Raw genomic sequence first — 14,858 nt, forward strand, 5'->3', positions numbered from 1 at the left:
AGCACCTGCCACTTTCCTGGCGGGACCGGCCCCGCCCAGCCCAGCCCGAGAGGAGGAGCGCCCGGCGCTGGTTCCCACGCCTCCGGGAGCCTGGCGGTGCTTTCCGTATGCGGATCTGGCAAGAGCATGGATTTGGGGCTGTTGGAATTGGGGACCCAGGTGGAACTGGGGGTGCGGCAGGAGCGTTACCAGGCCCTTGGAGGTAAACTCCTGCTGGAGTAAAACCAAGAACTAAGCTCCCCCACAGGTATGTTACTGGCATGACCTTGGGAAGAGAACTAACTGGACAGAAAGGGGAAAGGAAGGTAGGGTTAGGGTTGCAGATGATTGTTATGTGTATTTTATTCTCTTCTAATTCTGGAAAATTGGTAAACTTCTGTATATGCATATTTTCTTACAACCAAGGTGTGAGATTGACCGGAAGACCCCATTCTCTGATTTTCCCGGCTCTCCTTAATGCATGTCCATCCAACATTAAAGTCCAACTAGTTAATACGCAATAGAAATCGTATAGATATTCCAGGTTCCCACATCCAAATAATTTTTCTCACTCCTTGTCTCAACCTGAGTGAAAATTAACAACCTAAATCCTTGGTAGGCAGCAATGTTTACCAGACTGGGGTAGCTTTTCTTTAAAAAAAAAAAAATCTATGGAAATGATATATCCAAATGTATGTTCCCCTTTGATCTTAAACACTTATTTCAACAAAGCTATTGTTTCTTTATACTGACTGTTTTATAGGTACAAGGTCTTTAAAATTACTTCACTTTGATCCTTTTTAAAAATCTTGTTCTTCTTGCCCTCGTCAGTTTTGCTGGCCCACAAACTGAAGGGCTGCGGGTTCAATTCCGGTCAAGGGCATGTGCCTCAGTTGTAGTGGGGCCTGTGCGGGAGGCAACCAATTGATGTGTCTCTCTTGTATCTAGGGTTCTCTGTCTCTCCCCCTCCCTTCCACTCTCTCTAAAAATCAATGAAAAATATAGCCTTGAGTGAGGATTAATAAAAAAAATACAAATAAATCTTGTCTTTCCATTTACAAGAGACCTTCACTCTGTCATATGACTTCTGTAGCATATGTTCCTTTCTGTGATTCCTACAGCCTGAGGAAATGCATTTGGGTTATTTTCACTTTGTTCACATTATATGTTCCCTCCACTTTTTAGACTTTCTTTACTATCATTTCTTTTAGTTATGACTGTATTTTCATTTTACCTCATTCTGGATTCTCTTTATTGCTGATTACTTTGATTTTTAAAAATATAATACAATAAAGTAGGGGATTTGACTGACACATTTCTGCAGGCTAGTGTTCTTAAACATAGAGCTAAGTGGTAAACATCTGAGGAACTGTTTCTTCTTGAACAATACAGTAAACACAGTCAACACTCGCAAGCACCTGTCAAGTTGTAAATACCACTGGTAATCTCCATCTGTAAATTTAACTGGCCCATTATGAGAAGCCCTGGTCTTAGCAATCTAATCGCTAAGTGGATATAGTTCTATACAAGTGGACAGCTTAATACATTGAAATGAATTTCACCCTTAGCGCAATATAAATTGTTATTGATTTTGAGTGTATGTGCTTTCCTGTTTATTCTAAAGATTGATTTTCCATATAAAGTAAATAGTGGATAGCTTGTAATGCCTTTAAAGCTTTACAAATATACTTATTAAACTGAATCTTTGAAATATTACTATCATTATGCTGTTAGCAATGAATAAATATATGCTTTTCAAAATAAATGAGTTAATATTTTAAGTGCTGAGGCAGAAGTGCTTTCTTAGTGACTGCTCATGCAACTCCATTCCTGAACTCACTTTGAATTTGCACTAATTTCTAAATTATTATATTCTTTGACCCCTTTTGCCCTTTCCCCAAGCCCCTTCATTGAAGAGTCATCAATAAACATGGATTATTCCAAATGTCTTGTGTACACAGCTCATTTCCACAGATATTAATCTACTCCAGACCTAATGTAACAGTTATCTATCACTGCGTAACAAGCAGTGATTTAAAACAGCCACCACCACATTTGTTCATCATTTCATTGTCATGAACTGGGGCAGGGTTCAGGGAGGTGGCTTTACTGCTGGCTTGCCTGGGATCATGTAGCCATGGCGGCTTCATTGTGGCTGCATGGTCTTAGAGGACCCAGCTCATGTGTCTAGAAGTTGGTGCTCATTGTTAGCTGGACCATGTGTCTTCAGGGGTTCTAGGTAGTATCATCTTTGTTGTAAGCATTTTAGTCACATAATTAAGTGGCTTTAAAGCAATTTGGCTATACAAAAGATAAAAGAACAGAAATAAAAGAGGGACATTAAAAAAGACATAATGAAGCATGAAAAATTAACAAAATTCAGAAGACTATTGCAAAAATGAAAATACATTATCATTGAAGTCTTTTGTTCACAGTATTATACTTTCTTTGGGGGCAGGGAGGTGCTTGTTGATTTGTCCCCTTGTCAGGCATCAAACTTTTTCTCTTTTTCCCTAAAATGCCTTTCCTCATTAAGAGAGATATCAGTTTCCAACTAAAGAATCAGTAATGCTAAGACTGTTGTAAATGAGCAGCTCTCTCTTTTATATTTGCCATTGTTTGGTAAACTTTCTGTTTTTATGGGTGGGAGAGATGACTGTGTTCACCAAAGGGCTTGCAAAAACTGATATGTTATTATTTTCCAATACAGTATACAATCTGGCTAAGATTTATATAACATAAAATTGGGAGCACTCTGAGAATTTTGTCAAGGAGAAATGAAACCAAACTGTGAACCACTTACTTTCTCTCTAATGATGAAATTGCCTCACTGACAATTATTTCTGCAGTGAAAGAGTTTGTAGCAGAAATTATTTTGGCAATGATGTTTAAGGCAACGATGTCTATGGCAACACTACCGGATAAGGTCTCCACGAGGCCAGGTCTTCACAAGGTAGCACGGGTCTTGCCATGTGGCAGCAGTGTGCTGATAAAGTCCGAATCCACAGATGCTTTTGAAGCCTCAGCCTGTGTCCTGTCTGCTGATATTCCACTGATCAAAGAGAGTCACATGCCAGGTCCTACATCAAAGTGGGAAGGGACTGACTAAAAGGTCATGGATACAGAGGGTGTACTTTATTGGAGGCCCTTACTATCACAATATACCACACCTAGGGTATGGATCAGCCTCTAATACATTCTCTCAGGTTTCTGTCCTGCTGACCTCCTATTCATTCTACACAACCAACCACAGCTAGACAGTCCTTCTTAAATACTGATTATTCTGTCATTCTAGAGATCAATGGTTCTCATTCCATGGTAATCCTGTTCCCCATAATACATTTGGCAACATCTGGGAACAGTTTGGTTATCACAAGTTGAAAGGAGGGAGATGGTACAAGCATCTAGTAGGCAGAGGTTAGGGATGCTGCTAAACATCCTATGGTGCACAGGGCCAGCCTGTCATAACAGAGAACTATCCAGCCAAAAATGTAAGTAGTGTGGCGATTGAGAACCTTACCAATCATTTGGTAAGTAAGGAGAGATTGCCTACATTTATTAGCATGATTTTTAGAATGATCCGCTTCTCATAAGCCCCCAGAGGTGTCCCACTAAAAGGGAACCAAGGGTAAGCTCTTCATCAAAGTCCTCTACAACCTAACCCCACCTTATGTATCAAACATCTCTCCCTTTAGTCTCCATCAGAGCTGCTACTGTCCCCCAAGGATGACATAATTGTTCACATAATTCACTTTATAGCTCCTTACTGTCATGACAAAATATAAATATAAAACATCTCTTAGCTTTTCTCTCTTCTATCTAAATCATTTCCCAGCCTCAGTAGAAGAGTTGGATACTGCTTTTCCTATCAAAGTTTCTACTATTTCATTGTGACTTGTCACTTACAAGAATGTTACTTAGTGTGTATGTCAAAAGTTTCTACTATTTCATTGTGACATCACTTACAAGAATGTTACTTAGTGTGTATGTCAGCTCAATAACAGGCCAAAGGAATGTTTTTATTTTTCAAGTTTTTTCCATGGTTTTATTTTTCCAGTTAAAACTCTGATCCACCTAGAATTTATTTTGGGTCAGGTGTGAATTGTAGATTCAACTTCACTTTGTTTCTGAATTTCTACCTAGTTTGTCTCAACACCATTTATTCAACACTGTCCTCCTCATGGATTTTAATACCATCTTTAGCATGTACTAAATTCCTGTATGTATTTGAGTTTATTTATGGACTTTCTAGTCTGTTCTATTGAGGAATCACTCACATTTTGAACGGGATCTTCAGCTTATAAAAAGATTCCCAAAGGAGTCCTATAAATATTGGTTTGCATTTTGTATTTTTAAATGTTTGTTTATATATCATTAAGCAATTGCAGACAAGATTGGGGGAATGTAGGGAGGAGACTTAAGACATTTGTTAGGCACAAATGCATATTGACTGTCCATCTGAAGTTTTCATGTAAATCAATGAGAAAATAGTTTATCTTTAGAAAGAGTAAGGAACTCCCTGTTTAACTAAAGCATGAGGTGCCTCTACAAAGCCATTCACAAGGTACTAAGGAAAGCTTTTGAATGTACCCACCAATATACCCAGGGGAAGGCCAATGTTATATAATCTGTCTCTAATTTTTTCAAGAAAAAGAGGAGAAGAAAGACATAACAGGCATTTCTTTTCTATTTCAGCATCCAGAAACAGCTAGCAAGGAATCGGAGATAACAGAGCAGCTTTTGAGAGCCAATCATTTGGTAAGTAAGGAGAGCTTGCCTACATTTATCAGCATGACTTTTAGAAAGATCAGCCTCTCTGTGGCTGCTCCAGAATTTTAAAAATCAGAGATAATTTTTTTTAGAGCGTGTTTCTCAAAATAGTGAAACAACATTGAAAAGAGTTTTTTGATCAAATACATTTCCAAAACACAGATACATCTGGAAAAGAATCCTACTGTATTCCTTCTTGAATGAGATAAAGAACGCTATTTTAATCTAACCATCCCTAAATGTTTTTTACATGGAAACTTTTCGTTTTTTAGTTTTGTTTTGGTTTTGTTTCTACTTCTGTGGGCTTTCCACAGAGTAAGTGCTCTTGAGAACACTCTTTGGGGAACCACATGTGAGACACTGACTAGAGTGATGAGTCATGAGAAATCACCCCTTTCTACTACATCAAAAATTGGGCCCATTTCCTATCGCAGGGAATGAGCACCACCCCTTAACCTCCTCTTCACCCGGTGGCAGAGGCTTTTAATGGAAGCCTGTTGTAATCTACCCTATAGGATTTCCTTTGGTACCACAGCAATCCTCAGAGCCTGACTTAACATTTTAGTTACTCTGCCTCAGAAAGATCCGATAAGCCTGTTAGGGTGAAACTAGATATAGCCAAGTAATGGCATTATCACTGAGGGACCAATTAGTAGGTTCAGGAACTCTCTCAAGCATACGCACCCCTGCAACAGCTTGAGTCTGTTTTCTCATGGTATCTACTCATGGCTTACTGCCCCTAAGGAAATGATAGGGAAAAAACCTGAAGATTTTACAGAGAAGAATGTGTTGGCAAGTTTACATCATAGGGATTTACTTACTCCTTATGTAGCTATGATAAGAGAGAAAAGAATAATATGGCACCCATGTACCCATACCCAGAGTTAGCAAATGTGAACGTTTTTTCATGTTTTTATCTTTATTTTTAAAATACAACATTATAGACCCAGTTGAACTTCCTTTTTGATTGCATATTGCATTTGTAATCAATATATAGCATTGTTGTGTCTCCGTGTTGGCAGCGATCAGACTCTGGTAAATCTTTCATTGTAAAAACGTATATATCTCTATAGTGCTCCAAGCAGTCGCAAACACCAATTTGCAAACCAGAGCACAGGAGGCATTCAGTACCAGCCCTGAGTGAGAAGTGTTGTTTCCAACCTCTGATCCCTTTATGTAAGCAAAGCTCATATATATCATTTTCCCACATTAGCAAGCTGTGTCTTACACCTTACTCCTCTCAGTTAAGAAAAAGCTATGTATCTATAATAATAAAAGCAAAATATGCTAATTAGACTGGACAGCCGAATGCCCTTCCGAACGTCCTTCTGGACGACCTTCTGGAGCTGTGAAGGCCGAGGCAAGCCGCCACAGCTGCGGGGGCGGAACTCCTTGCATGAATTTCGTGCATCGGGCCTCTTGTTTTATTATATATGCAGGAAGTGGAGACAGAAATCGAGTCCAGTGAAAATAGATTGATCCCAGTTTAACTTCTGAACAATTAAAAACAGCCAATTCCAGTTAGCTGAATGACCTTACAGTGGCCCCCAAATTCCAGCCTCTTGGTGTACATGCTCTGTATAATCCCTCTCCCTTTTTCCAAGTGAGCAGGACCTATGAATATGCTGGGACATTCAGTCTTGTGATGCCATTATCCTATATAAGACTCTGCCCCACCAGATTGGAGTGAGATACTCCTACTGGCCCTGGAGTAGTTAGCATATTGAGAGTGATTCCCATGGCTACGACCTAAGAGTGCAGACTTAAGTGATTGTGTCTTTTACAGTTCCATTTAAGGAGAATCATACAGGATGTCCTTTTCCAAGCCTGCCTTCTTTTGCTTTTTCAGTTAATTCATATTGTTGTATATTTTAGTAATTCATTACTTTCTAGTAATGAGTAGGATTACATTGTACATATTACAATGTGTTTATCCATAACTTTGTTGATTGACGTTTGGAGTATTTCCAGGTTTGGGCTATTATGAATAAAGCTGCTATAAAGTTCCTGTTCATATCTTTCTTCAAGGGAACATATGTGTCTTGGGTAAATTCCTAGTAGTGAGACTGTTGGGTAGCCCAGTAGGTATATGTTTAACTTCAGAAACAACTTAGTGCTTTCCAAAGTGATTGAAATTTTGCATTCCCACCAGCAGTGTAAGAGAGTTCTAGGTTCTCCACACCCTGGCCAACCTTGAAGAAATCAACACATTTGACATTGTGGCAGTACATATAAAACCATGGTGCAAGGGTATAAAAGAGAAAACATTGCTTCCAGAGTCATCTGACTTATTTTTCTCTCAGAATACATTGAGTGATTGAAGAAAAGCAAATTAAAATGTACCAACTAGTAATCTTAGGTAAAAGTTTAAATCCATTACACTAATAATACAAATAAGCAAGGTAATACCAATATTTAAAATGTTGGCTTTTTCACTTTATCATTATTGGGGGGATGATAATTTGGCATATAAAATGTATTATTTGGGTAACCAAATGACAAAATTTCACATGAAATTATTACTTCATTATCTATATCTAAATTCAAAAATAATTTATATCTAATTTTAATTGGGGAAATTTCTGGACATATTTAACTAAGTATATTTTTCAAAGTCCTTGTTGCTAAAAATTCTGTTTTTGTAAAAATGTTAGCAGGTACGAGCAAAAATGTCATGAAATATCGCAACTCTTTTGTAAGTTTCTTTTACTTTGAACAGGTCAGAAGTGAGGCTACAGCCATAAAGATGGAGAATCTTCAATCTAAAAAAAAAAGAGAAGACCAGATTATGTGGAGGGGATACAGTTGCGCCTAGATTCTTAGTGTGATAAATGTATGAAAAGTCTTTAAAATTACTTCGACTAATACTTTATGTTTCTCAAATGAGAAAGGCCACATCAAACTTGAGAATAACAAGTATACTTTTTTAAGTTTGTCATGTTAGTGAGGAATGATGAGAATATCTAAAATTAAAGACCTGCTGTATTCCAGAGGTAAAGGGTGTTGGGCCCTATGAGAGAGATACTCACTGTTTATAAATAAAGTTTTATAGGAACACAGTCATGCCCATTCACTTTCATGCTATAGCTGAGTAGTTGCAACAGATAGAAAACCTGCAAAGCCTAATATATTTTTTCATGGGCCCTTTACAGGAAAAGTTACCAACCCTGCTCTATATGAAGTGAGGGAAGCACATGCTTCACTCATCTCATAGCAAAAGTTAACTTAATGCATTGGACAAGAATCTCCTCATTTTCAAAGCAGTTCTCTACCTTCAGTGCCTCTAAAACTTTTATCAAACCCAATAAAAACATAGTAATTCAACTCACAGGGGAAAAAAATGAACTCACAAGGGAATGGTGGTAGGATGAAGGAAGGATGTGGAGATTCTATTAATGGCAACTTATTAAATGTTTTGAAAAGTAAGAGGATACCGACTGACCACAATCTTGTCCACTTTTTTTCTGATTGTTAAATTTTTCAGTTTCTCAATATTTTAGAAGAATTCTATGATAAATTCTTTTTGGAATGAATTAACTTTGCCTTTAGTGAATAGTTATCAGACTTCCTTTTAGAAAGCAGAAAGGACTGAGTTTATCTCATTTTTCCCTCTCTGCCAGCAGTTCCAAACTTATATGTAGTGTTAAACCTTGGGACTCAGCTTGATCTCAATTCCATTTCTACTCTTTCTCTAGTTGGTTTCTAATCAAACTTTTTTGGTATAATTTTGAATTGCTCAGCTATGTGTGTGTGTGTGTGTGTGTACGTTTGTTTTTAACTTTAAGGAAGTCCCAAAGCCTTTTTGAAAGTAGGCAGGATTTATATATTATAAATAATTATAAACAATAATTAGGCAGTCATGTGCATTTTAATGTTGGTAATATTGGAATGATAATAATGTCACTATTTCCTGTTATTATTTTACTAATTATTTTATAACTGCTTAGGACACACTCAACTTCATATTCCCAAATATAAATTTATATTCTAACAATAGACAAGATCATGTTCTAAGGCCACAATGGATAACTTCCTAGGGAAGCCGATGCATTTGATCTCAAACACTCAAAAATTACTTTTAGCTCCAGGGAATGCAATATGTGCATTGTCAGATCAGAGATACATTTATATTCATCCAAAATAATATTGAATTGTACACTTCTATGTGGCAAGAAAGTTGTTCTCAATTCTATAATATAAGATGTTAAAATATTAATGTCTTTTTTAAACTAAAAAAGATGAAAGCTCCTGTTCCCAGAGTGCAAAATGAGTCAAACTAGATCAATCAGAAAGATATCTATGAAATTCTAAAACCATTCCTATCCCTCTGGAAAGCCTTATAGAAAAGTCAGTATTCAAAGGATGAGATGCTCAAATAGCCCGTACCCTGGAGGTCTCAGCCTAGCAATGAACTAGGACACTTATTTCTTAGTAATGTAGTAATTGGAAATACAGAATCAAGGCTCCTAATGTCACATGTATACTTTAATTTGCATTAAGTCTTTAGTTTTACAGAGATGGGTGAACAAAATGGAAGCTGGCTTTTAAAAAAATAAGAGCTCACATTTGTGCCATCCAATGAGAGGTAGAAGACAGATTTCTTTGCCCAACAACACATTTGTTGAAAATGCCATACCTTTTGAGATGATTTTTTAAAACAATGTAGATTTCATTATGTCTTTTAAGCTCTTGATGCCTATTTTCCAGTAATAAATTAATAGTTAACTTTTATAAGAAATTCACAATTGTCAAACTACATTTCTTCAAATTGTTCCATTGTCTTGTTGGTTTGAAAACCTAAAGTGTTCCCAGGGTTCCATATAGAAGTTTTTATTCTATGGATTCCCCCCATTTGTTGTATGCACTCCCCCACTGCATAAAGTATTAATTCATGACAAACCTCTTAGACTTCAATCAAAACCCTCACATTTCACCAAGTGGAATAGGACCAATGAAATTGTTTTTGTTGTTGTTTTTTTCTTTATTTTTTTATTTTTTTTAATCTTTAAATTCTTTATTAGTTAAGGAACAATGAAATTGTTTTTGAAATACTTTTACTGGTAGATACCTAAAGGGGTCACTTCAACTCGGATAAGTCTTGAACTGTTTTACTTTCCCTAGCTTATATAATTCTAGTCAACAGTATTCCAAGGACAGGGCCAAAGTCACTGAAAGGTATTTCACTTAAGTTTTTCCAAGTATTTTTTTCAGAATGTTTTTATGAATTCTATAGTACAAAGGAGCTAATACATTCCCTGCTATTTGAAGTCATGAAAACTGATTTAGTCTTAAATGTAGTCAGTATTTTCTGCGAAATATTTAATGATTGCTAGAACTCTGTGTTTAAAAGGGGGAGGGGTGAAACAACCACGAGGACTTATAAAGAAGCACAAACCAAAGCAAAGCTAATATCAAGGTTTCTCTTCACTTTGTGATGAGACTTACAACTAAAAGAGATACCATCATTCTCTTACCGTCTACAGTTTTTGCAAAGTTTTTTAACCACATCCAGGGTAACATTCTTGCAGAAACTGAGTTTCACGCATTCCAAACTAATATGGCAATAATTAGCCAATGAACAGACTCTAGAAAGGAGAAAGAGGAAAAAAGGATTTAAAATAGGTAGTTAAATATACTTTTCACCAAGTTTTCAAAAACTGAACCCTCAAGTTTACCTTGACCCTACATATCAATTAACCCCACCCCACCCCTCCTCACCTACTCTGAGACTGAAAATGGAACGTCTTGAAAGAAATACACAGGGTGGGCACACCTAATTAAAGTTTCCAGAACATAAAATCAAGCAAAAATTAAGAATGACAGGAAAAAGATGTAAGGATGTCAGAGTTTCATTCTGAGGTTCTTAGAGAAATGGTAACAGTAGATAAATCCAGAGAATTATTAGTGTTATTACTCTATGTGTATTTATAATAAGTGGGTGCAAGTAATCATTATCTTAACACCTGGCACTAGAATTACTCCCTGGTGAAAAAGAGCCTTATTAATTCTTATAGGAAGAAAGAATCTGCAGAACATGTGACAGTTCTGCCTCTTTTCATGGACAAGGGTGGGATTTTCTTCCTCCTGACCAGGAGATGAGAGGAGAGAAGAGAGGCTGGAGCCAGCAAGGTGAAGTTGAAGGGCTTGTGGGAGTGTATTCTTAGCTGTGATGCAAGCCCTTTGTAGCGCTCCCGGAAACATTTTTACTGAAGTTTATTTTGCTCACCAATGAGCTAGAAGAGGCTGAGCTAACATTAACTTTTCATAAAATGGCATCCTTGGACAAATATCTAGAAAGTATTTTAAAGACCTAACATTAGTACTATAATATCTATAAAGAATATTTATAAATCTATGAAGCAAGATGTACATTTCAATAATAAATGAGGCAAAAAAATAAACACCCTCACCTATACAACCACCTGAAATATAAAAGTAATCACGTAGTGCATAATGCTATTTAAAAAAATAAAAGAATATTTAAAAACTTTAAAGAATCAACAGCAAAACAAAATAAGACACCGCCCCATCTGATGCTGGCTATATATTAAGAGAACACTGAGGTTTCCTATGGAGTGACCAATAGGCAATTCCATATATTACTATTAGAATAAAATGTTCAGCCCTTTTGATAGCAATTTAGCAATATTTACTTGTTATGCTTAAAAATGTTTATTTCTCTTTTGAGACTCTATAGAGATTCCTTTTGGACTACGATATCATAGTCTACATTATAGACTCACAAGGTGTCCTTAAAATGATAAACTGAAATGGACAATAAAGTCATGATTCATTATCTTTTTAAAAATATATATTTATTGATTTCAGAGTGGAAGGAAGAAGGAAAGAGAGAGATAGAAACATCAATGATGAGAATGAATCATCGATTGGCTGCCTCCTGCCTCCTGGGGATGGAGCCTGCAACCCAAGCATGTACCCTTGACCGGAATCAAACTCGGGACCCTTCAGTTCACTCTATCCACTTAACCAAACCAGCTAGGGTGAAGATTCATTATCTTAAAGCAACTGGATAAAAAGGATAACCTGCAAAGTTCTTACCCTCTTTTGCTTATCCCTGTAGAACTTAGGTCCAGATACTTGAGCTGGTGGCAGCTTCTTGCCAGCGCATGGATTCCTGCATTGGTTACCTGTCGGCATCCACTCACATCGAGATACCTCCAGAGTTTAAGTAAAAAGGATTGAGTGGGAGTTTTTCACAAATTGGCACACTCAGTTTCTCCTCTCCTAGTTAGTAGGTCAAGAATTTGTGTGTCTATACAGAGAAACATTGGCCTCATATTTAACTAACTAGCTGAAAAGAAAGGACACTTCAATGGAATCTTCTGTTATAAAGAACACACGTGCCAATGCAATTCAAATCACACCGTGCAGTGCTCACATTCCTAGAGACAGAGCTCTGTCTTCTATACTCCCCATATCTTCTTGGTTAAATACCATAAGCTCTAAGTATCTGAACAAGTTTAGCCTTACATTGATTTTCATAGAATGATCTGATCATGAGAATTACTTTTTAAATGTATTGAAGATAACATAAATAAGACTTCCATGATCAGAGTACAAATAAAGCTCAAATTTTTTTGCTGCTTTCATTTAAGTATTTTTAATATAAAAACCAAGAAATAGAATACTTTTCCAAATGAAAACCTCTTTGAGACATCATTGTTAAATTTTTACAAGACCAAAATTAGCTTTAGCTTTCATAGTAGAGAAAAGCTTGTATATAGACATTGACACAGATATAATAATAATAACCATATTATTGTTATTGTTTTATTATTTCTATTTTATATTATTAATATTTCTTCTTTCATCTCTAAAGTTACCTTGAAGAGTTAGTTCATAACCCTTTGAGCTTATAGACAGAAATCATCTTTAGGGTCTTCTCCTCTAGGGTCTTATTACCAGAAACCACCATATCTTACTTACCTTGCTTCTCTATGGAAGCAAATGCCATTTCTGAAAGTCTTGTTTTACTTGCATGGGGGCTGAACCATTTAAGAAGGGGTGTACTGCTGTAAGCAGGAGTGACATTTCTTGCCTTTTACCCCCTTTCCCTCTTCTGAAGGAAAGAGGACACTCCTCAGGAATGGAAAGCTCACCAGGTGGGTTCTGGAGCTGGCGTCAAAAGTGCCGACTCCATGCCCTACAATGCATTCCATGACATTCACGGCCTTCCCTCTTAGAATGTAAACTTCCATAGAACAAAAGTATCCCTGTCTCTAAATGTTGTATGGTAGAGATTAAAACAGTTTCCCATTAAGAAAAATACATCATGATTTGTGCGGCCAGATGATGTGGAGGCCTACACTGACATTTTCTAATTAGGCATATTTGGAGAGTTACTTAATTCCTTGGAGCCCCAGTTTTCCTTGGGAAAAAAATGGGGATAACTGCTTAACATCTAGAGCTACTGTGATGACTAAATATATGTGTGTCTGTGAGAGTGCTAATCAAATAGAAGGTAATATCATCAGCGAAGTGGCATGTTGATGGATTTCCCAGCTGTTACTCTATCCCTCATTGTGGGAGGGGCTAATTCCAGCAGGTCATAAATACAAAAAGTTCATCAAAAGGTTGGTGATTTACTCTATCCCTCATTTCTGGGGGCTAATTCCAGCAGGTCATAAATACAAGTTCATCAAAAGATTGGTGAACCTTGAGGCTTCAGCAGGGCTGAAGATACATATTATTGCCTGCTGCCAGACAGCTGAGGGCATTTCCCCAGACCTGAAAATCTACATGTTATTACTGCTGCTGGCCAAACAGCTGAACAGCCGAAGGCAGTTCCCCCAACCTGATACTTTACTGCTTACCAAGCTTTACCTTCAATATGTGTGTTTGCTTTGCTTTAGGGCAAAAATGTGAGAATAAAAAGCCCTGGATCTGGAGATTCTGAAAGAACTTAATTACTAAAGCTAAGCTCCATCTGTCTCCCCACAAAATGCCTTCCAAATTTTTATTTCATGGCTAGTTTATTTAATTTACTTGCAGCCCTTCTCCAGATTCCTGAACCCTTCTAGATTCAGAATAACACCCCATCACCTCATGTCTTTAGTTGTGATGGTGGTCTCTACTTTGTGCAGTCTTTGATGCCACTACTGTTGTCATTGGCCATTTCAAAATTCTCTTCTTATGAGAGAAAGACTTTTTTGGAGTGAGTGTTGGTCAACTGCTAGCACTCTTCAGTGTAGTGGAGAGATTTCTTGTTAGCAAGATGACTGGGCATCTAACTCCAGCCCTGCCATTGCCTGTGTGAGCTTGGGCAAATCTCAGCATCTCTCTCAGCCTGGATAATATCCTCATTATTTAGGTGGATTAGACTCTCAACCTTCCTAATGCCGCGACCCTTTAATACAGTTCCTCATGTTGTGGTGACCCCCAACCATAAAATTATTTTTGTTGCTACTTCATAATTGTAATTTTGCTACTGTTATGAATCATAATGTAAATATCTGATATGCAGGATGTATTTTCATTGTTACAAATTGAACATAATTAAGGCAGAGTGATTAATCACAAAAACAATATGTAATTATATATGTGTTTTCTGATGATCTTAGGCAACCCCTGTGAAAGGGTCGTTCGACCCTCAAAGGGGTCGCGACCCACAGATTGAGAACTGCTGGATTAGAGGATCATTAAAATTTTCTTCAGCTCAAAAAGTCTAAGTCTGTAATTACTTTAGAAGTTATAGAAATTTATTGATCCTTTCTTTTTTTTGAAATATTATTTTTATTGCTTAAAGTATTACAAAAAGTATTACATATGTCTCCTTCCCCATCCCACATTTGAAAATCCCCCAGCCTCCCCTACCCCACAGTGGCTTGTTTCCATTGGTTATGCTTATATGCACGCATACAAGTTCTTCGGTTGATCACTTACCTCCCCCTCCTTCCTCCAAACCCTCCCCGGCCTTCCTACTGTAGTTAGACAGTCTGTTCGAGGCAGCTCTGCCTCTGTATCTATTTTTGTTCATCAGTTTATAATGGTCTTTATTATCCATCAATGAGTGAGATCAGGTGGGATTTTTCTCCCATTGACTGGCTTATTTCACTTAGCATAATGCTCTCCCGGGGGGAGGATTAACA

At 37.2% G+C, this 14,858-nt stretch overlaps 1 protein-coding gene across 1 annotated transcript in view; it reads right to left on the reverse strand.

Annotated features, from left to right (window-relative positions):
* The window catches only part of RASEF (RAS and EF-hand domain containing), a 71,381-nt gene that overhangs the window by 53,088 nt on the left and 3,435 nt on the right, over nucleotides 1–14,858 (reverse strand). The window lies entirely within an intron of this gene.

Source organism: Myotis davidii, unplaced genomic scaffold (assembly GCF_000327345.1).
Source record: "Myotis davidii unplaced genomic scaffold, ASM32734v1 scaffold98, whole genome shotgun sequence".
Classification (NCBI taxonomy): Eukaryota; Metazoa; Chordata; class Mammalia; order Chiroptera; family Vespertilionidae; genus Myotis; species Myotis davidii.